Raw genomic sequence first — 24,523 nt, forward strand, 5'->3', positions numbered from 1 at the left:
TGTCTCCCAAAATTCAGTTAAAGAATTCCTCCAAGTTAGCTAATAGTTAAAGATTTTTTTTACTTGACTGTGCCTTTTTGACCATTGATATAAAATTTGAATGGCTGGAGAGAATTATGCAATTGCCTTGGTAAGTGTTACCTTAGCCCAGCTTGTGTTAACTCTAGAAGGTACTCATTACAAGCTAATATTTTGTCAGAGAATACTAGGAGAGCCATTTGTTGAATGTGTGATGCAGTCAGTTACATCTTAGGTTCCAGCATTCAGCAGGTGTGTACCGAATACCTATTATGTAAAGTTGTACTTCCTGCTAAGAAAACAACAATTCAAAAGAAAATGTGTGATTCCTTCCCTTGTAAAGGTCAAATTCTGAGCTGGGGTGGGGGGTGCAAGTTCAGGGACAGGAGACAGACTTGTGCAAGACACAGGGCACTTGCAAAGTTTCCTCCAAGATGGTTCTTGATTTGCTGGTACTGAAAGAAGCTGTGACAGAGATATACACCAGAGATCATTGAAGAAATGTTGTTACAAATTCCTCGAATGCTCCACAGCATCCATTCTGAGCCCCTTGTCAGAGAGGACAGGAGATGTTTGTGCATAGGCACTTATAGGAACATTGCTTTGAAGATAGAGGGTTCTGCTCTAACAAACAACTGAACAGATTCTAAAAGCCTCTCTTATTCAAGGATGGGGGAAGCTGCTTTGTAGAGCGACTATAAATAGTTCTGATGCCCATGTCTGCCCTTACATGCCCTAGAATTCCCTCCAACTTTGCATATCTATTCATTCACCTACTCGTGAGTGGAAAAACATTTGCATGTTTTCAAGCTATCAGCAAATATGAAAGATTATGACTTCTGACCTTTTGTACTCAGTTTTTTAGATTAAAAAATAGTTTCTAATTTCAGACATGTTATATTTTCCCTTTCTGCTTGTTGCCTGTGACTTTTCACTGGAGACATTGATGAGTAACAAAAGGAGAACTTGACTATGGGAGGACAATATTTTTCTTTCTATTAAATTTTGCAACTTGACTGCTTTTCTGTTCTCCCTCTCCCTCTCCCTCTCCCTCTCCCTCTCCCTCTCCCTCTCCCTCTCCCTCTCCCTCTCCCTCTCCCTCTCCCTCTCCCTCTCCCTCTCCAAGTTCTCAAATCCCAGACTAATGTAAAATTTAATATATTCTCTCTATCCCTTCAGGTTCACAAAGCCCACACGTGTGAAATTTGCCATGTAGTCCAGGCTAGCCTGGAACTCCTGATTTTCCTGCCTCAATCTCTTCAGTACTGGGATTAAAGACTTTTGCTATCAAAATTGGCTCTGTTGCTTACTTCTCTGTTTGCATACATTTTTTAAAAGATTTGTTTTTATTTTTAATTATATGTATATATGTATATTTATCTGTGAATTGGTAAGTGTCCATGTATGACTTTGCCCATGGAGGGTAGATGAATGTCTCAGATCTCCTGGAGCTGTTGATGCAGGTGGTTGTAAGCAGTCAGATATGGCTGCTAGGAACCAAACTCAGGCCCCCTGGAAGGCCACTATGCATTCTTCTTTTAATTTCACATTTTATTTACTTACATTTCAAATGTTATTCCCTTTCCTGGTTTCCTCTCTGCAAACCCCTATCCCATCCCCTCTTAGCCTGCTTCTGTGAGGATGCTCCCCTCCTCCCACCCACTTCTGCCTCACCACCCTAGCATTCCTCTGCACTGCGGCATCAAGCCTTCACAGGACCAAGGGCATCCCCTCCCACTGATGACAGATAAGATCTCTTCAACTCCTTCAGTCTTTCCCCTAACTCCTCCATTGGGGTCCTTGTTCTCAGTCCAATGGTTGGCTGCGAGCATCCTCATCAGTATTGGTCAGGATCTGGCAAAGCCTCTCAGGAGACAGCTGTATCAGATTGTACTGGCTAGTTTTGTGTCACCTTGACACAGCTGGAGTCATCACAGAGAAAGGAGCTTCAGTTGAGGAAATGCCTCCATGAGATCCAACTGTAAGGCATGTTCTCAATTAGTGATCAAGGGGGAAAGGCCCCTTGTGGGTGGGACCATTTCTGGGCTGGTAGTCTTAAGAGAGAGGGTTCTATAAGAGAGCAGGCTGAGCAAGCCAGGTGAGGCAAGCCAATAAAGAACATCCCTCCATGGCCTCTGCATCAGCTCCTGCTTCCTGACCTGCTTGAGTTCCAGTCCTTACTTCTTTGGTGATGAAGAGCAGCATGGAAGCGTAAGCCGAATAAATCCTTTCCTCCCCAACTTGCTTCTTGGTCATGATGTTTGTGCAGGAATAGAAACCCTGACTAAGACACAGACCCTAGTCAGTAAGCACTTCTTAGCATCTGCAATAGTGTCTGGGTTTAGTATCTATGTGTGATAGATTCCCAGGTGGGGCAGTCTCTGGATGGCCTTTCCTTCAGTCTCTGCTCCATTCTTTGTCCCTTTATTTCCTTTAGACAGGAACAATTCTGGGCTAAAATTTTGAAGATGGGTGGGTGGCCCCATCCCTCCACCAGGGGTACCTGCCTAACCTCTGGATGTGGTCTTGACAGGTTCTCCCTCCCTTTTGTGGGGTATTTCAGCTAATGTCATCCCCGTGGGGTCCTGGGAGGATCTTGCTTTCCCGGCATCTGGGACTTTTTGGTTGCTATCCCCAGTTCACTATGCCCCATTGCTACACACCTCTGTTCAATTTCCTAACCCTCTGTACATCTTCTCCATCTCCTCCTACACCTGATTCTGCCCCTCTTCCCCCCTTCTCTTCTTCCCAAGTCCCTCCCACCCTCTACTCTCCTTGATTATTTTGTTCCCCATACTACATAGGACTGAAGTATCCATACTTTGGTCTTCCTTTCTCTTGAGCTTCATGTGGTCTGTGAGCTGTATTGTAGGCATTCCATACTCTGCCTAATATTCACTTATCAGTGAGTACATACCATGTGTGTTATTCTGTGACTGAATTACCTGACTCAGGATAATATTTTCCAGATCCATCCATTTGCCTGTGAATTTCATGAAGACATTGTTTTTAATAGCTGAGTAGTACTCCATTGTGTAAGTGTACCACATTTTCTGTATCCATTCCTCTGTTGAGGGACATCTGGGTTGTTTTCAGCTTCTGGCTATTATAAATATGGCTGCTCTGAACATAGTGTATCCTTATTAGGAACATGTATCCTTATTACCTGTTGGAGCATCTTCTGGGTATATGCCCAAGAGTGGTATAGCTGTATCCTCAGGTAGTACTATGTCCAATTTTCTGAGGAACTGTCAGACTTATTTCTAGACACTATGCATTCTTATATTTTTGGTTGTGAGCCTAGCCTTTAGGGCTGATCTCTCTCTCCAGTCCCTGTTTTGTGTTCCTTACATCAATTAGCCCACCTAGAAAAAGACTGCCTTTGCAACAATGTATATATAATTGGACAATGGTAGAAATGTTTGACTTGTATAAATTGATAAAGACAGGGACAATGTATCTGACAGGGGAAGTTACTATATTATCAGGACCCATTCTGTCATTTCCATTTTTGTGATTTTTGTTGTGTATCGTTATCCTATATGTGAAAGCAGGGAATGACGCATGTAAAATAAATTAACTCACTTAATCTTAGCACTTTGTCTTTTTTCCTTGTTCATTTTCTTTTTTCCCTACCCCTGTCCACCCTCCAACTGTTCCACATCCCACACTTCCTCCCCACCCCCTTGTCTCCACATGGATGCCACCAACCCCCACCCCACTTGATCTCTAAACTCCCTGGGGCCTCTAGTCTCTTGAGGGTTAGGTGCATCATCTCTGAATGAACACAGACCCTGAAGTCCTCTACTGTATATATGTTGGGAGCAGCTGGTGTATACTGCCTGTTTGCTGGTCCAGTGTTGGAGAGATCTCGGGGGTCTAGGTTGATTGAGACTGCTGGTCCTCGTACAGGGTCGCCCTTCTCCTCAGCTTCTTTCAGTCTTCCTTAATTCAACATCAGGGGTCAGCTTTTTCTGTCCATTGGTTGGGTGCAAATATCTGCATCTGACTTTTTCAGCTGCTTGTTGGGTCTTTTAGGGGCAGTCATGATAGGTTCCTTTTTTGTGAGTGCTCCATAGCTTAGACAACATTTCACTGTTAATCCTGACTCATCTGGAACCTGCTGAGTTGACCAGAACAGCCTCACACTATCAAAGATACATTTGTCCCTGCCTCCTGAGTACTAGGATTAAAGGCAAGTACTACATGCCTGGAAAACTATTGCATCTGTTAAGCTGTTATGTAATGGGATGGGGGGCACTGCAGACCAGAGAACAACTTTCGGAAGTCTCTCCTTTCACCCCATGGATCCTGGGAATCAAACTCAAATGATGCAATTTGCTGGCAAACACCTTTAAGTACTGAGCCATCTTAACAGCAAAAGGACAGTTTGGAACTCTGGATCCTTCTGCCTCTATTTCTCAAATGCTAGGATTATAGTCATGTTCCACAATACCTTATTTACACTTTCTAATTAAAACACAAGTCCTATGTGTTCAGGAATTATACGCGTGGTGAATTCATAGGTAAGAGAATCACATCTGCGAGCCAAGCTGTTTATATCACAAACAAGAAAAATAACTTAAAGGAAAAATGACTGCATAGAATTCCCAGTTCCCTGGTGGAGAGTGATTAATGATCTGACTTTAATTTAATGTTATCACTGATTCATGATGCAATAAGACTCTGAAGCCTTCCATTGGCCTCTAGTCCCAAACATGTACATGGGAAACTCTCACCCTCGGTCCTGGAAACTGTCACTCCCTCCATCTAAATGCTGACACTAGCATTACTTCTTTGCTGCTTTAGAGAGACTTGAACACTTGAATTTCCATCTTGAATTTCTCCTTGACTCACTCCATGTTTGCTAATCAGAATATGTCACTTCCTATTCCGACCAGTAGAAAAGAGCGACAACACTACGTTCTTCTCAAAGCAGTTTATTCAGGAACCTTTCAACATCATGCATGAATCTCTCTCCATAAATCAATCTCTCCAGGAAAAAACAAGAACCCGCCCCCAATCGCAATCCCTTATATATCCTCTCAGCCACGCCCCATCAGCCCAGTCCACGTAACAGCAGTCCATTGGCCAGAATAATCACTCCTCATATGGTCCTATCTTGCATCATGGCGCACCTGTGCAGTTCTCATGATGGATGCGGCTTATTTTCAGGTGTATGAGGAAGTCAAGTGCAAGTCATAAGACTTGGCTGCAGTCCCGGGCACCATCTTGGGACTGCTGCCACACCCGCTCCTCACAAGAATACACAGCTTCTCTCTTTGCACATTATTTTGTATATAAGATAAAAAAGATTTCACTATTAATCTCACTAGGTCATTACAGAAATCGCCCATGTTGACATATAAACGTTGTTTGAAAAAGTCCTTGATGTGCAACTATACTAATTACCCTGATGATTACAACTCTGAGGCATTGATAATGGAAGCATTGCTTCACCCGGGCAAGGTGGGTATTTTAGCTCCTGTGAGCAAAATGAAGAGCAAAAAGAAAACTTTGCAGAAAAATCCCCAGGAAGCAGAAACAAAATGAGGTATGGGTACTCGAACCCATAAAAACTTGCAAAGTAAGGAGGGAGGCGCACCAAGCAGGAACAAAAGGATGTGATACAGGGAATTATCCCAGAAGGACTAGAGGATGTTCTGAGATGTCATATGAAGGAAACTGGATTTGAGGACAGTAAGTAATTCAGGAATCAAGGGAGAAGTTCACCTTCAGAGCAATGGGAGCAATCAGCTCTGGGTGGAAGGGGAAAGAGAAGCCATTCCAGCAGAATTCAGGACCCTAATCCAGCCCTGGGTTTGAAACTCACACAGACACAGAAAAGCAGAGAGGAAAAAATTACTCCCAAATCCGCAGGACTCAGAAGTTTAAATAGTACTGTTAATATTCACTATTTAACTAAAATAAGGAAAGATAAATTTTAGAGGCATCATTAATCAATGTCTCAAATAATCATCAAAAATAGTGTGAAAAAAACATGTACTTAGAATAACATAAGATCCAAAAAGAAACCATCAGTGAAAATCAGTGGCAATGAGAAACAGCAGAATTATCCAAGCACAGATGATGAATACTTAATCAATTTCAAAAATAAAATGTGGAGAAATGAGAACCATTCAACACGAAATGAAATATTTGAGAAGCAGTAGAATGGCCAGGCAGTGATGGCACATGTCTTTAATCCAGCACTTGGGAGGCAGAGGCAGGTAGATTTCTGAGTTCAAGGCCAGCTCGGTCTTCAGAGTGAGTTCCAGGACAGCCAGGGCTACACAGAGAAACCCTGCCTCAAAAAAACCAAAAACAAACAAAAAGAAAAAGGAAAGGAAAGGAAAGGAAAGGAAAGGAAAGGAAAGGAAAGGAAAGGAAAGGAAAGGAAAGGAAAGGAAAGGAAAGGAAAGGTGAAGAATGTATTACTCCACACTAAAGAAATAGATTGTGAGACTACCAGCTATGAATATTATAGCTTATGGAAGTACAAGGATAGGAGAATATATGCCAAGAACATAAGTACTGCTGAAACAGTAAACCATTTATATATAAGCTGGAAAATAGCAATCAAAGGTTAAGTGAAATACCATAAGTGTAGTTATGTATTTCAAACTACAGAAAGCAAAAGCAAACAAAAGCACAAACAGTGTCACTTTGAACTGATGAGTGCAAAATCCTACTGATTTCAAAAAAGGCATCATTTTCAAGTAATCATGAGAGCTCTACATTAAGAAGTCATTTTGAAAGACCATAAAATAATTTATTAACATCTAAAGGCAGCAGAGTCCTGTTTATTATGATCATGGATCAGAACGCATTTGGGAAATCAATGGCATAAAATTTTTATTAAGGAAACATTCAGAATGCACTTCTCAATGGTTGAGGAATCTGACCTTGTGAGAATAACCAGAGATTAGATAAGATGTGATGGACCCTGGCCAGGTACACAAGCAGCCCTGTCTCCTGTCTTCCAGATCAGTAAGGGATGTGAAAGATTTCATAGGTGGATCTAGAAGTGTATTTATTCATTTTAGTTAGAAAGAAGAGACGTTGAATTACTCCAGAATACCAACCAAAAATCAAGTTTCTAAGGGACTGAGACTTAATATTTGAGTAGCAAAACTTTAAAACATGGCACTGGAGAGAGAGGGTGCACTGGCTAAGAGTGCATGATGCTCTTAAGGAGGACTGGAGTTCAACTCACATTCCATGATTCCTAACTGTCTATGGTCAAGCACCCACTTCTGGCATCTGCAGCATTCACACATGCATGTGCATTAATGCATGTTCATATAAGTAAATAGGTATGAATTTTAAAGCAATAAAACTCCATTGATACATTCAGTAAGAGGCACTGAGTCACAACATCGGTAGTCCCTAAAAAGAAGAAAAAAGATTTAAAATAAATTAAATAATAGAGTGTTGTGCAGTCCTCATGATAGGGTACTCATTCTATGTACCATGTCATATGTTAAACGTCTAACATTACCTGGGGAATATATTGATTAATTTTACTAAAAAATATTAAGAACCATGCATGCAGTCTTCCATACATGGATGGATACATACAAGTGCACATGTGCACACACATAAACATATGCACACATGTGCATGCACATACACACACTCATGTACTCATGTACATGCATGCACACACATGTACACACATAAATACACAAATGCACACACCTTCACACACAGAGACATATACACACACAAACACACAAGCACTCACACTGCTATGTCAACAAGATGAACAAAAAGATAATTCAAAGTATAGGCACTTGCATTTTTTAGTCGTGTACTCAAGAGCAGAAGTTTTTTTGAAACAGAATGAATTTTCAAAAATTATTCATTAAGAAAGAATAATAAAAGGAAAATGGAAGAAAGGAAGGAAAGAAGGAAGGAAGGAGGGAGGGAGGGAGGGAGGGAGGGAGGGAGGGAGGAAAGGAAGGAAGGAAGGGAGGGAGGGAGGGAGGGAGGGAGGGAGGGAGGGAGGAAGGGAGGGAGAAAACAAGGAAGTTGTGTCTCAATGCTCTTCCCATGGCTCATCTTCAATGGGTAGCTCATTTGCCTGGTAAACAGATATAGCCCTTCCCGGACCCCCTGACACTTTCTCTAGTGGTTTCTTTGCAGATCATTTATACATGTGAGAATACCAGGGAAGAATTACAGAGTGAAAAGTAGGGCACCTGGACAACGGTGTGTGTCCCTCTAGAAATGACACACAATGAGCACTGGAGAAAGGAGCATAGGACATGGTGGCCAGCAACCTCATACCAGCCTCTTATTCTGTGACCTCATCTTTGACCCCCACTGGGTCTCAGGTCTGTGTCTATAATCTTTGGGTAGCACATCATATTCCTGTAGCATTTGGGTCAGTGACTAGTATACACTCACTCTCTGCTTAACTTCTAACTAACTAACTGCTTTACTTCGTCTCTAAGGGACTGAGACTCCAGGCTTCAGCTATAGCTATACACACCCGGGTAAGTACATTTCACCAGGGCAGATGAAGCTGCTGAGATCACATGGGGAGCTCAGAGTTTGTCCCATCTTGCCACCCTCTTAAGATGAATAATTCAGTGAGTATAAGGCAGGTACTGGCCTTTTCAATAGACCTTTCTTCAAACTGAAGTGTAACTTGACTGCACTGTCTAATGGGTAACTCCCTGACATGGCTGAAACAGGAACCTTTACACAACTCTCTGAGAACTCAATGAAATGTTTTCCCTGGTTCTGGGCTGCAGCAGACCTGGCCTAACAGCGGAGGCATTAGCTAAACACTGACTATGGCTTTTTTGTTTTCTCTTCTGTGGAATGTGGCTTAGTTCTCAGGCCAATAGTGGGCTTTCTTCTTATATAACCATTTTTTTTAATTCTTTTCTTAAAACATCATTTAGTTATTAATAGAAAAAAGTTTCTCTTTTTAGTCCCACAGCCTGGACCAACTATCTAAAGGAGTTTCAAGAGTTGTGAAGACAGGATGCAGGATAGAGGGGTCCCAGGAAAAATCTCACACATACACACACACACACACACACACACACACACACACACACACACACACATACCAATGTGGTTTTTTGACAATCAGCTCTCATTCAGGCTTATACTTGAAAAGGAAGCACACTCCTATGCCTATAAACATATCACGTACACACACACACACACACACACACACACACACACACACACACACACACCTGTACAAAGACAAAAGAGAAATTGAAAAAAAGGTTGTAGCATCTGCGGTTTCTTACTTATCTGTTTCTTATTTTTTGCTGAGCTGACATGTCGGTTTCCGTGGCAACATAGAGTGGCCTGGATAACATGTGAAGTTAATTTCAGAGAGGTCTGCAGAGCCAGGCAGAACACTTTCAATGAAAATTCCTTCTTTTCTCCCAGGAACTATAGCCCCTGGTCTCCAGGAAGAATTCGTGCATATGAAAACAGTAGCAAAGATACTCTTTTCAGTTAGAAAAGTAAAAGAAGTCCTACTGTTTTTAGTTTTGAGATGCTAAAATTAGCAATAGGAGAAAAAAATTTCCCATCCTGTGCTGCGATTAACTAGTATGAAAACTATCCTGAAAGGAAGTATCATCTATCCTCTACAGCAAAGAACCAATTGGCTTGAGGGCTCCCATCAAAGTGGAAGACAAGAAAGGGGAAACTAAAGGAGGGAAGTGTATACAGATAAAAGCAAGGGCGTGAGTTAAATAGGATTTAGAGCACATGAAAGCACAGATGTGTTAGATTGTTCTATGATTCTTGCTCAATAGGAACTGTGAATTCACCTATGCCAAGCTGTCAGAAAAACGTGTATCTTTTTAAACACATCACCAGAGCACAGGAGCATCCTTGGAACTGGCAATAGTGACTGCATAAGGAGACAGGCAGATGTCATTAGCTTGCTCTCCCTGTGCTTATGAGAGGAGAGTCTAGATGATGCCAGACGTGACTCTTAATGTTGAGGCAGGTGTTAGGTTACCATGGGAAGCTGGAGTGAAATAGTAAAGAGATTTGAGTGGAGAAATACAGGAAGGTAAAGCCGGATGCATTCTCAATGGCCCAGCTGATGAACGAAGTTGGCAGGTGGGGTCTCAAGTGAAATGGATCAGAAAGATAGGAGAGGACCAGGACATGTTCAGTCGCTGAGGACATGTTTGAAGTCTTGTATGTCAGAACAGGAGCAGATGACCGACAAGCCTAAAGACACCAGGCATGCTTAATAACATGACATAGAAGACACTTGCCTTCCTCCAGTATTAGCATATCAGCTCCATGGATGGTGAGTGACTGCTGTGGCTATGGAGCTCAGAGTAGACTCTTTCCACGCACGTGTTGAGAGGATGATAGCCCTTGGGTTGTTTGCTAGAGACATCATCTAAAGTATCCCTGGCGCGGCCTTAAACTTTCTAAGTAACTGAAAATACTATTGAATTTCTGATCCTCCTGTCTCTACCATCTTCAGAGCTCTGGGACCACAGCACTAGGTAGCTATGCTTGATCTATGTGGTAATGGAGATGGAAACCTGGACTTAAGGTGTACTAAGTAAAAACTCTGCAAACAGAGCTAAGCCTGCAGCCCCAAAAGAGTGCTAGTTCCTACAGAATTCTACAGAAGCCCATGACTAGTGCCCCCTGCTGCCATCTCCATGGATGTCAAAGGGGTTTTAAAGATGTAACTAAGGTCAATTAGTTGTGTGGGCTTTAAAGGTCTAATGTAGTGACAAGAGTCCTCAAATGCTGAGATATGTCCCTAGATAACAGCAGAAGAGAACATCGGGGAATGAGCCATGGATCCTGATCTCTCAGACAAATGGATTCCTAAGAGAGGCCTCCAAACAGCCTCAAAACCTAAAAGCTGTCCCTGAAAAGCATTCCACAGGAAAAGGGTCCTGAGTCCGATGGCAATCTAAATCTTGGCTCATGTGAATGAGCTTGGGGCCGTTTCTACACAGGGTCCTGGTGAGTGCAGGGCTTTGCCTTCCTGTGGAATCCTAAACAGCAACACTAGCCCAGCCTGCCTGGTGTTCTTTTTCACACATGTAACTGTGAGTGTTGCTTGGATACTGCAAATATGGTCCAAATAAGTTGCAATACAGCAAGAAAACTAGCAAGTTTGACAAAATAAGCAAGTTACAAAACGGTACACATACCATGAGCTTCTTTTTATTTATGTATTCATGTATTTAGGGATTTGTAGAAGAAAATGAGTTAAAACACATGCACAAACATAGCGGGCTTTTAGGTTGGTGCATTAAAGTAAGATGAAGAGGATGTCACCACACAGGAGATGTCACCCACACAGGAGATCTGATAATTCCTTTCTTTTATGGCCTAAATAGCATGGTATAGAGTTTTGTTGCTTTTAAAGATTTACTTTTGCATGTGTGTATGTGTGTATGTTGATGTGTGGGCATACGCACCTGCGTGCAGGTGTCCATTAAGGACAGAAGAAGGCATCAGATTCCCTGGACCAAGAATATACAGGTTAGGTTAACTGCAAGAGCAGCAAACACACTTAACAGCAGAGCCATTTCTTTAGGAGTAGATTCAATTATTCTTCAGGAACCATTTGAACCGCACCCAATCATTTGAATGAATCTTTCAGTGTTGCCTGATCACATGAGGTAAGCTTATGACTTTGATATTTGGTGAAAATTAAAGTTCAAAACCCTAGCCTTATTCTTGTGTTTCTAAATGAGATGATTTCGTTTTGGTTGTTTCAAATCTAAAATCTGTGTGATGATCCTTGCAAGTTACAGTCAATGAAAAGACAGTAAATTCCCCCAAATGGTACAATTATTAATGAATCTACAGAATTACCCATGGGGCATGCAGACTAGATTATAGGTCTTATATTTATCAATGTTGAGTTCCTAGAATAATTTCCTATTTGGTTTTTCTTACAGTTTTTCTATGATCAGGTTTTAACATTGCCTGATGCTCTACACAATTCCTGGTACCTATCAAGTATTTATTAATACTTCTAGTTCAATTAATGCATTAAACAATTGATGATGGAATGCAAAGGTTGACAGCTGAGACAATGAAGACTGCAGTCACAGAATGCTACCACGAGATGTCAGTGTAAATAGGAGAGCAAAGCATTTCAGGAATATTCTGCATCATCTTCCAAGGCTCTAGGGAAAACACATCTGCAAGACTCTAAAGCCAGAAAACAAAGCGTTAGAAATGAATTTATCTCCCTGTGCATGAATATATTCAGAGCAACTCCTGGTTTATAAAGGAAAGTATCCATGCTGACCTTGCGACCCTAAGAATAAACCCTTGGAATTTCACTTCGGGACAATTCCGTAAGTATAGTTTTATTTCCCACTTTTGCCATTTGTCTGCCTCTCTAGGGCTGGCTGGGGAGGGAGTATGATTAAGGAGAGACTAATGAGTTCAATCCAGATTCCACCTCTTGTTATTTCTGAATGAGGACAAAGCATTGGACTTTCTGAGTTTCATTTTGTCATACGAAGAAAGAAGAAAACTGATAGGCAGAGATTATCTGTGTCACATGACAAACACTTTGATTTCAGCAGAGAGCATTCTCCAAAGATTAGTTCCTGGTGTGTGCTGAGATCATGAAGGAGGGCTTTTGCTGCAATTCTGAAAGGATTTGGTTAATGAGCCCACAGTAACTCGTCTTGGAAAACTCTTTCTCTACTGAGTCCACAGCTCTGTGAAAAAGTCTATGTGGTCCCCAATGATAACTTCCCTTTTCCAAAGCACACTCTTGTTGAGCACAAAGATTGATCACTGCCAGACTCTAAAAAAAGGTTATGAGTGTGATTGTCTCTCTGACTTCCTGTGGTCTCCATAAAACCTCCAAGCTCAGTATTCTAGGCTCATAAAAATGTCCTCAACCCGTTTCTCATTTGCTTTAATGACATTTTCTAACAGTTGACATTGGCATCTCTTCTCTAGGGAAAGTGTTGTGAGATTTTCTTTCCCCTTCCCCAGAATAGCTGCTGAGAACAACTCATGAACTGGAATGCAGAATGCACAAGTTACAATGTCTATCTTCCCATGAAAGGATGCATACTTGGAGATATGAGAACTCTACCTCCCCCGCTGTAGCACCAGGCAGGGGACCCATGGGTCAGCACACATCCCATCCCAGAGGACCTGGTACTCTCTGGCCTCCAGTGCTGTGCTCTTCTGGGGAAGGAAAACAGAGTAGATGACAGAGGAAGCAACATTCCTTAGCATCTACTGCATGGGCAAGAAGCTTTAAGAGCTGTACATTACAGATGAGAAAATCTTAGTTTAGAAAGAACCATTCTATTTTGTTTAAAATAAGGACTCACTTCACATGGCCAGACCACTTCAAGGAAGAGGAGACAAAAACATACCTGAGTAAAAATAGCTCTGGGAATGGATGCTATCATCATTCTGAAACATAGGATATTGTGAGCATACAAGGCGGCGATGGGAAAGTGCCAAATAGCATCCTGAGACTTCAAGGACAAAAGAACCAGTTCTGATGAGGAACTGCTTAGATACTGGCTGGCAGATGCCAGACCACCTCTTTACCATCATGTATTCTGGGCTTGCTCTGTTTTGTACGTTGAACTCTTATAAGTAAGGCCTCCTACAGACTGGCCAAGCAGGAATTCCAAGCAGAGTTAAGCGTTCCTACATTGATACGAAGATGAGAAAGTTTTAATGTCTTTTATTCCAGAGGCTCTCAATAAAAGGAAAACAAAAATGGATGGACGGACAGATAGACAGACAGACAGACAGACAGACAGACAGACAGGCCAAATTTAAGAGTAGTGAAGGACAGGTTGTTACAGTGGCCTGATAGTAAACGCACCTTCCAAGCAGATCCTTTGCCTAACAGAACTTCCTGCTTAGTTTTACAAAATAACTATTGCTGCTCCCTTTGGTTTCATGTAGCAGAAGTATTTTTCTGATGATTCTCCTGGTTAAAGTGTATTCTCTAGGGTATAGCAGAGACCCCAGGTTAAACCCTTGATGCTCCTCCTACAGTTTCAGCTTCTGGACTCTGAGATATAACTAGGCCAGTTCATCAGAGAGGGCGCTATTGTTATTATGTTGTTTTGTTAATTTGCTGTCATTTTTTAAAGAGTAGGCTTTAATGAAGATGATATTTGCAGTTTCCATCCCAGCGGCCTAGAAATAGTGGAAACTCTCAGTGAGTGATGAATCTCACTTCCTGTCCCCTCTTCAAGTCTGAGCATTCTCTCTCTCTCTCTCTCTCTCTCTCTCTCTCTCTCTCTCTCTCTCTCTCTCTCTCTCTCTCTCTCTCTTTCTCTCTCTCTCTCTCTCCTTCACTCACTCCCTCTCCATCTCTCTCTCATCCCTTCCTCTCCCTCCTCCTTCCTTTTTCCCCTCCTGCTTCCCCATTCCACTTTCTCTCTCTCCCTTTTTTTCCTCTATTTCTCTAGGTTATTCTCCCTCCTTCCTTTCTTACCTCTCTCTCCTCCCTCCCTCCCATTCTCTCTCTCCCTCTCTCCCTCCCCCTCTCTCTCTTTCTCCTTCCCTTCTTTCCTCCCTTTCTCCCTCCCCCTCCCCCCGTGGAAAATAAGGCAGCCATGCACTTGTGCAGCTATGTGAAGAGAACAGCTGATAGCACTAACCCCGATGTTCACTGTCTTTTAGATAACATTACATTTTTCTTCTCCCATGGCAATCACAGCTGTTGATTTTACTGCTGCTGCTTTCTCTGCTAGGATGGACGCTTATTTATCTTGACTGTCCTTGTGCTCTCTTCATCCATCCCCCAGGAAATGACCCTCTAAAACCATGATATGAGGAAATAGATGCCTGTGGAAAAGATCAACCTGTGCGTGGGAAGATGAAGGGCTCAGTACTCTTCAATATGTTTGTTTTGTTTGTTTTCAGAATATTCTGTTAGATACTACTCACCCCCTCCAAAAAAATTATATCGCATCTGGGTGTCTAAATCCTGCACACAGCTGTGCCAATGTCTTCTCCACTCTTTCCATCTGCCTGTTTGTTTTTCTTGGTGTTAGTTTGCAGTCTGCTATTTTGTATAAGCAAAATTATCCTTTCATGTCTTACCCATTTCAACGGCTTCTTCTGGATGTTGTAAATGGTAGCATCTGTGGTGCTTGTCTCCTAATTATGTTTCCAGTCTCTTAATGGGAAAGGTGAGCCAGCAGATAGGACAGCAATACGGAGCCTCTGCACCTCTGACCCTGAGGTGGGACTCCTCCCAAGATCACCAAAGCTTGCTACAGAGCAGAGTATCTTTGAGACTGAGTCGTTAAGATCATATATTAACTTCTGCTCTGTCGAGACGATGAGGAGAGGTTTATACAAAGTTCCCATGGATTTACACTTTGCTATACAAATGAGTCATTACAACTGTAAAAGTCTGATTTTATAAGTAGATGTCTGTCTCCAATCTCCAGGTTCTTCTCATGTTCAAACTGTTGCTTATTTTTAGATTAAATTGGGCAGCATAGACAGAATAGGAGCAACTGGACAGAAGTGAGTGTCAGGAAACCTGGGTTGGATATGCTGTGTGGATGCTAGCGTATAGGGTGGGATGCTATCATGCAGTGATTGAAATAGGTCATTCAAAATCCTTTGGCTTTCACTGGCAAATTTAATTGAGCCAGCGGTTGGACTAGATGGTTTGTGAAGTAAGCAGTACAGACGCCATTGATCATTGTACCAATGATCTACTTCTGCAGGAAAAATAAGGCAAACCGAATATGTCTGCATCCTAAATAGCACATGGTCCAGTCAGGAAAGCCAGAGATGGTACAAATGGCTCTCTAGGAAGCAGGCGCTGGCACAACAGCAGCAGCTATCACTGCTTTGCTTACATGACTCTCTGTTCCAGGGGTTGATACTCATATTTTTGCATAGCGTATTCATGCCTTTTTAGATCCAGTGCTCATAATATTGAGGATCTTTGTTTCTCACAATGCAGACCCTGAATCCCCAGTATTTAGCTTCTACCTCCCAATTCTCTGCACCCCAGTGCCATGGGATCCCTTGTTTCCTAATTAGATATATCAAGGTCCTTGACTTCCTTAATAGGATTGAGGGTTCCCTCAACCTGTCAGGTCAAACAATCCCCTCTTTCTTTAAAATTCTTTTATCACAACAGGAGGACAAGTGCCCAGGACAGCGGCATTCTCTGCACCTTGCACCCCAGTTCATAGAATGCATTGCCTGCCCTTCCTTTCACACCCGACCCCAGGACCATCTGTTACTTTCAAAGAGGAGCCAAATGCCCAAATTAAGTCCTGGTGTGTGGATCTGTACACTTAACCTCTAAGATGTGTCCTTCAAAGTTCTGATGTAACACTATCTCCTTGTTAATTTTCATAACCAGACTTTGCTCTTTTTCTCCCTGTAAAGCACCAGTCCATTTGAGGAATGCTCATGGGCATCTTGATATTTTAGCATCTACACCAGAGCCGGGAAAGAAGCAGGTGCCTGTGCACGTTTTATGAAGAACATGGCAGTGGAGTAGCAAGATGGCTCAGTGCATGAAGGTGCTCACCAATAAATCTAATGACCTGAGCTCAATTGTGGTGCCATACACGCTGGACAGAGAGAACAGACTCCCTCAGATTCTCCTCTGACTTTGACACGTATGACCACACACACACACACACACACACACACACACACGGACTAAATGCATGTAATAATTTTTAAAATTTTATTCAGAAATTCTTCAGTGGAATTTCATGGAGGAAATCATTCAATATGAAAGACAAAGGGTTTACTCAACTGTAGAATTTGTTTCCACCAATTACCAAAATATTTCACATTATCATTTCTAATTTAATTTTTCCCATCCTGTCTGTGCTGATCAATGTGTAATAACAATTATTAGATTGTAACTGAAGAGAACTGATATGAATTTGTGCTTCATGTCAGCTCTGTTTCCATTGTCAATGTGGATAATCCATTTATGTGTTTAAATAGCCACACATACTAGTCTAGAAATCGACTCCACAAGTTGTATTTATATGATTTTAGGGCATCTATTCATTCGTGAAACTTAAAAATGCTTAAATGTTCTTCATTACTAAAACTAAGTGGCTGCCATGCCAAGGTTTGCATTGTTCTCAAAGACAAAATATTCCTACGAAGTGAGACGGAGGAACTTTCTTTAATTTGCCACAGTTATTATCATGTGATAAGATAGTCCATTTCATATTAGTACAACTTCTTTATTGGTTTTCTTAGTAATCTGTCTTGTGTGTCTAAGTTCATATGGGTCTGGAGTCTATGTAATGTGTGCTCCTGTATGTGCTTTTGTGTACATGTGTATTTATGTATACTTATGTATGTGTGTACATATGTGTGTGTGTGTGTGTGTGTTCATGTGTGTCTGAATGTGCATGTATGTGCATTTGGAGAACAGAGGTCCATGTCAAATGTTGTCTGTCTGGTGCCTGTTCTTTTTTACCACAGGGTCTCTCACTGGTCTTGAGGTTGCCAATTAGATTGCTGACTGGCTTTGAACCCTAGAAATGTGCCTATCTGCCTCCCTGGCACTAGGAATATAACACAGACTACCACTCCCAAGTATGTTTGATCATTTGTTTGTTTTTCTTTAACATTGGTTTTAAAGATCAATCAGGGTCTCATGTTGCACAATAAGCTATTGACCTACTGATATATCTGAGTAGACAACATGGTCTTTATCATTAATTTTACAGCTTTTCTCCATCTCAAGACTCACATATTCATGGCAACAGACTCAGGGCCTTATATATCATGGTAGGCAAGTGATTAGGTAGAGTGATGCCTCCAGCATCCACCATGTTACCCATCTGTTCCTCTTCCCACCCTGGTCTGCAGATGGAGTCCTTCTTGTCTTTTTGCCTGTCTCTTTGTGGGCTCTGGCTACATGCAATCATCCAGCACTTCTTAAAATGTTCCTCAGGGGAAGCTGTTTTCCTTCCATGTCTTTCTCAAATTACTGGAAATAAATCCTCAGGAATAGCCCTAAAAGTCTGCTCAAGAGAAATAAAGAACAGACCTCTCTCTGAGTCGTTAATGATGGTGCAATTACTTCTTGGCCCATGTATCATTTATAATGCTTTTTGTGACCAATGGCATTAAAGATGCTTAATTTTATCACGTCACAGGAAATCTGGAGGTGGGCAGCACTATGCTTGGGCAGTAGCAAAACAATGTTATCAGTGACCCAGGTTCGTCTCGGCCATCCATACTGTATTGGCTAGTCACTACCCATTCTAAACATAATAGCTTCAAGCCGCTAGGTTAGAGGAAGGAAAAGGGGTGCAAGAGGGAAAGATACTCCCCCACCAGAGCTTTATCTTACTTATAAAGTAAACAAAAGACTTTCTCAGAAGCCCTTAAAGACTTCTTGGTTAGAAGTATAATATAATCCCATCTATTGAGTAATGTACGGCCAAGAAAAGATTGTATCCTGACGGATTTAAACAAATCTTTCCTTAACCAGGAATAGAAGACGTATTTTCCATATTGTATTCTTCCTTAATAAATGACTCAAGAATCTTGATATCAAGAACAGGGCTTGAAAGCTCAATGAAGGGGCTTGAACCTACCATGAGCATGGCCCTACAATTTATTTCCAGTACCAATCATAAAAAAATAAATAAATAAAACCAATAGTTATAGTTAACCCCAAAACAGGGTTCTTGATAAGAAACTAAACCTTTTCATAAGAGACCATTATACTGTCCTGTATTGAAAAATCTTCACCTTTGAACTATGAACTTTATAGTTCATGATTCAGCATCTTGTTTTCTTAATAAACCTATTACCTTTTTCCTTCTTCTTCTTCTTCTTCTTCTTCTTCTTCTTCTTCTTCTTCTTCTTCTTCTTCTTCTTCTTCTTCTTCTTTTCTTCTTCTCCTCCTCCTCCTCCTCCTTCTCCTTCGCTCTCTCGCTCTCTTGCTCTCTCGCTCTCATGCTCCATCCCCATCCATTACCCTTATCTTACCTCTTTCTTGAAAGTTCATATTAAGCATATGAGTAATTCAGTGTCATAGAGCTGACTAGTTGCTAAGCCTAGATTAGCCCCACTGCCTTCCAGAGGACTCCTTACTTACAGCTTTGACTCCTCACCTGTCTTACTCCCTGGTCCACTTGCCATAATACATCATCTTTGTTGCAGCTCAGTCAAGGAGATACAGTGGATACAGTGGAGTAGGATTATGTTGTAATGTCACTTTCACTTCTTAACCCAGTGTTTTCCAGAACACCAGGGTATAAGTCAGATCATCCCTGAATAATGATTTGATAGAAAGATTAGAGCTTGCGTTTAAATGATGGAATATGTATATTTAACATGATAGGTGACCAAACCTAATCTAGCTCAAATCAAGAAGACAAAATACAACAGTATTTTGAGCCATGTTGCCTCTTTCTTCAGGGTAACACTCAGCCCTGTCTTTGAGGTTTTCAGGAGATCCATGCATATTCTGTGATTCACTAAAATCAGCCTTCTTAACATCTCACTAGGCACCTGATCCACAAGCAAACGCCTATGAGATGCCCAATAGATTTTGTCTAATATGTAATAGAAACCCCAAACTATGTTGAAAGGCACTGCAAGCTCATTACTACCAACGTTTTCTCAGGAAACATCCAGTGTCGGCCATAGGAAGGAAAAGCAATCAACCCTCCCACTTTTCCCACATCCATCAAGCCATGCCATGTTGAGTGCAGATTTCACAAGGCTTTGAAAATACTCGTGTCTGATCTTTAACAACTAAATGTGATTGGGCCTGGGCAGGATACAAATTGTTCTCAGGCAGCCCGGGAAACAGCTAAAAGATCTCCAGGCCTATGGAGATGGTCTATTTTATCTTTGACTCTGAGCCATTGGGAAACAGTGTCAGAGTGGCAGATGTCACAATTATCAGGAACAAAGAAATAAAGAGAATAGGTGATCTTTTCATTTTTTCCAGTACTATTCTGAAGACAGCCCCCCCCCAAAGCTGCTTCATCCTGGGGTCTTGAGCCTTCAAGAGTTCTCATGTCCCAACACACCCTAAAATCATTAAGAGAGACAGCACCAGGCTATTGTAGGACATCGCCTTGAGTTGTCATAAGGGCCTGTGACTCAGTCCCAACAGAAAGAACAGAGCTATTGTAAAGGACTTGTGGTCTCTGTGCCAGCCTGAGACTGTGATAAGGAGCTCATGTGAGTATTTTATAGCAGGAAGCTTGACAAAGGTGAGAAAAAACTTAATCAGACATATTTTTTTTAACAAGAAGCATCTAGGCAATTCTAATTTAGCTGTTAAATGTTAAGGGAGAGATGCATGGCAAACAAGCACGTAACTTGGCATGGGTGGTTGTTGGAAATAGTGAACCACAGTTTGTCAGTCTATGCTTCATGAAAGACGGGTAAGCAATTCTGGATGAGCTGGGGAGGGTTTTCAGTATAAAAGAAAATATACCCGGTGGTGTATGTATATAACCAGACAAGACATGTTCACCCAACGAAAGGCTCCATCAGTACTAGGGGAGTCAAAGAGACTAGAAGGAAAGGTGATGGACACAGAGATAGTTGCCTGGTCATATGCATTCCAGCCAGAGTTATTATAATCAACTAGGCTCCTTTTCTTAAATTGTTTATCATAACCTCATATAGGGTCATATATTGAATATAAGGAGTCACAGAAAAGTTGGCAATAGTAAATGTTTTCTGAACATGTAATTATCAAAATTTGGTTCAAAACTGGCATTTGTTGTTCCTACAGAGGAGCAAGGTTCAGTTTCCATCACTCACATTTTTGTAGCTCATGACAGCCTATAAGTTCATTTTCAGGGAATCTGATGCCCACTTGTGGCATCCAGTATCTTGCACATACCTATATGTAAGAACACACAAATTCACATAAAGGAAAACAAAACCAAAATCAAGTGTGTAATGAAGTCAAGTTGTTCTGACAGTGTTTGCCTATGTGTATGGCTTGGTTCAACCTTGGTTCTGAACACACAAGATGTACACTTTGAAGACATATGCCAATGCACCAACCCACCAATGAATGTTTTATGAAACACCTTGGCACAGATTAGAGACTTGTATATAATGAGCTGCAATGGTTTCCTTTCTTCCCTTTAAAAATCAAAACAAAACTGTGCTCTCAGTGGAACATAGTGGCTTAATTATGGAAAACAAAGGCTTAATATTTTCCTACTACCATTCCTCAGTACATATCAAATTAGTTCATCATTTGACTTGCTGACTTGAGTTTCATAAAATCTTTTTAAATGAGCTTTGCTTTTGGATTAGGGCAGAAGTTCCAACAACTTCTAAAATAGCCTTGACCATACATCTGTAATTGTTAGCACATATTGATGAAAAGTGGCACATCAACATTGATAGGAAATATGGATAAGGCAGAAAAGCATTGTAAACACTGGGTTCTGCACCCAAGATCTAAGTCTTTATGTCAGAACAAATAAGCACCTTTAACTCATTTGCATGCCAGCTTCCTTTTGTCCTTAGTAAATAATAGAATCATGTGCATGCCCATAAATTGTATTAAAATATCCAATATTTATTTGTATGCTTACTTGATTTGACTGTATACCATGAGTCACTTAAAATTTGATTGGGGGGGGGCGTAGTAGGAGTTAGAGAGTCAAGCAAGACTACAAAGTTCTGATCTAGACCAGTCATTTCCGATGTTTGACTTGTTACACTTTGCTTTAATGTGGATGGTCTGACTCTATTTGGCTCAAGTAGGGCCTGAAAGTCTGTGTTCTCAGGCTTCAATATTGTAGGTCTTTCTGGTCCATATACAGTAAAGATAGTCTATAGATAGACATATAATATAGAGGGAGGGTCCCAGGTCCTACTACTGACCTTTTACAAAGATCCACTTGTTTAGAAGAGTCTATACCATTCCTGTCTCCATTAACATCTCAGTCTATAGATAGACATATATTATAGAGGGAGGGACTCAGGTCCTTCTACTGACATTTTACATGGATCCACATGTTTAGAAGAGTCCAGTTCGTCCATATCTCCATCAGCATCTCAGAAGCTTTAAGGTAGCTTCATTTGTATCATGGCCAAACTCGTTTAAAACATTCAGCTTAGCCACATACATTGTCATGAATGAAGTAGTCAATCTAGGTAAGAGTTGCCAGTGCACAGGCTTTGAAAGCTGCATTGTAGTGCTGGACAACCATTGACCTAAGAGAGAAAACAAATTAGAAGGCAAGAAGGTGGGTTAATAACACACAGCACATAAAGCTAAGAGGCAGGGTGGTAGATAACATAAGTGTTCCTATGATTGCTGCGTCCCAGGTTGGCAGTCTATTCCTGAACATGGGATGGTCTAAAACCCAAGCTGCTCATACGCAATGGCACTGAGATTGACCAAGCTGCCCATATGCAATGGCTCTGAGATTGAGTTTGATTTTCTGTCTTCATTAGACTAAGTGAAATGTTCTCTTTCTCTCAGGTGACATGTCTAAGAATTCCTTCAGAAAATGAATTTCCTACTATGTGTTAAGTAGCAGAGCTTTTGTGGGCTCTCTGAGTCTAAAATAGCTTTGCCATTTGTGAGCAGTCTTCCATTAACATGGCTTCCAAGCTCCCTTGAAGGGTGCTGTTGGAATCTGGTATGTTAAGATAAGGCATTTAGGAATCTTTTCCCACTTTCTCTGGGAGACATCACACACATTCCTGGATCTCTTGGCCAACCCTGACCCATGAAAACGTACTGTAACTATAGTAGCAAAAGGACAATGTTATGTTTTAAACTGAAAGCTTATAAAAGCATTTTAATCACTTATACATTATAAGGGAAAGTTATTTTTTACTATTATTTTTCATAAAACTATCAAAGAAGCCTTATAAGTTTTATGAACACTGTGTTTTTATGATCTCCTTTATTAATAAAAAGCTAATATTGTAATTGTTTCTGTGGTAACAGAATGATTACATAAATGAATATATTTAAGATAACTGCATACTCACTCCCCCCCCCCCTCTTTTCTTCATACAAAGTATGTACGTTTTCTTTAGAATCCAAATTTGTGCTTTGGGAAAGGCAGCCGAATAGCCAACGTTGTAATTTTATGAAACCACAAAAGGTTCTCTTATAAAGGGCTCTGACTTGAATGCACACTAAAAGGAAATTAATAGTCTCAGTTCAAACATCCTCCTTAATCCATCTCCTTTTGCCTCTTCTAGGCAAGAGAAGAATGCAGTTGTCACACTGGCTTAGGGAAGGGACAAGTGTTGAGCAGCAGGCTGCTGGCATGAAACCATGGAAGCTGGTCCTGGGGTATCTCAGCAGCCTTGAGGGAGCTGCCAGGCCAGAGATGTGTAGTGTGTCATTATCAATTTGCACTCTGATTTCCTAACAGTTCAAGAGGCCTTTTGACAAAAGCCTGCGTGCAGATCTAATAATAACTCTGGATTTTTGCTGAATGTCTCACAACCTGGGAACAGGCCCAATTGCTGAACATACTTACACTGCATGAGTTTGTTTTACTGAGCCTAAAAGGGACAGCCAAGATGATTAGAAAATGTGCTCTTGGGGAATGGTCCCCTTTTTAAATGCCTCTTTTAATAGAATTTCCGGTTGTTTCTAAGTCTGCATCCCAAGTGAGTAACTATTGCAATTGGGGATCAGAGATCTGTTTTCTGGGTCTAATGTAGATTCACATGGTCCTTATTACTAACCATATTATATTATAAGAATATCTAATGACCAAGACTGACCTACTTCTTGCTATTTAAACACAAAAGATCTAGCCTGTTTACAAGTCCCAATATGCATTTAAATCTCACAGCTAGCTGAGAGTCATACTCCTTATCAGTCTGGTTTCCCATTAGAATGTCCATTGGTAATTTGTATTCATTTTAGTCCATGGGAGTATATGGAAATACCTCCACCTCCACCTCTAAACATTCGTGAATTTGTTCAAAAAATGTAGTGTTTTCTGACCATTTCTATCTTCTAATGCAGTGTTCATCAAGGCAAATGGATCCTCCCACATTGTTGCCCAAGAGGCCAAGTTCTCATATTGTCAAATGAAAACAGTCTAGCACATGCTTAATATGAGGACAGAGAGTGGGAAGGAGAAGGGGATGGGTTCATATCTCATTCTCAACACCAGGGATTGTGCCATGCCTTGTTCAAATGAGAAACACGTGGTTCTGTGTCACTGGTCTCATTCTGTGCCTTTCCATTCCCCAATTCTCTGATCTTTGCATCTCTACCTCCTGATTAATATAATTTTGGATGTGAAATATCCTCCAAAGGCTGATGTGTGAAAACCTTGATCCCCATGGACCTATTGGAGGTGGTAACACATTCAGAGGTAAAATCTTTATGGAGGTAGTTAAGTCACAGAGGAATGCCTTGAAGGATATAGATATTAGAGGCCTGGACTCTTCCTCTAACCATTCCCTTTCAGATTATATAAAGCATAGCAGATTTCTGCTGCCATCTCTCACAGTTGTCATGCACCATGGTACCCTAGACCAATAG

The 24,523-nt window shown here is 41.2% G+C and overlaps 1 long non-coding RNA gene across 1 annotated transcript in view; it reads left to right on the plus strand.

Moving 5' to 3' along the window:
• Window positions 1-12,182: 12,182 nt before the first annotated feature.
• The window catches only part of Gm40287, a 120,544-nt gene continuing 108,203 nt past the window's right edge, over window positions 12,183-24,523 (plus strand). Inside the window, exon 1 of the long non-coding RNA XR_872503.1 lies at window positions 12,183-12,353. This is a non-coding gene — a long non-coding RNA (predicted gene, 40287). The remainder of the gene's footprint in view (window positions 12,354-24,523) is intronic.

This window comes from Mus musculus, chromosome 12 (genome assembly GCF_000001635.26).
Source record: "Mus musculus strain C57BL/6J chromosome 12, GRCm38.p6 C57BL/6J".
NCBI lineage: Eukaryota > Metazoa > Chordata > Mammalia > Rodentia > Muridae > Mus > Mus musculus.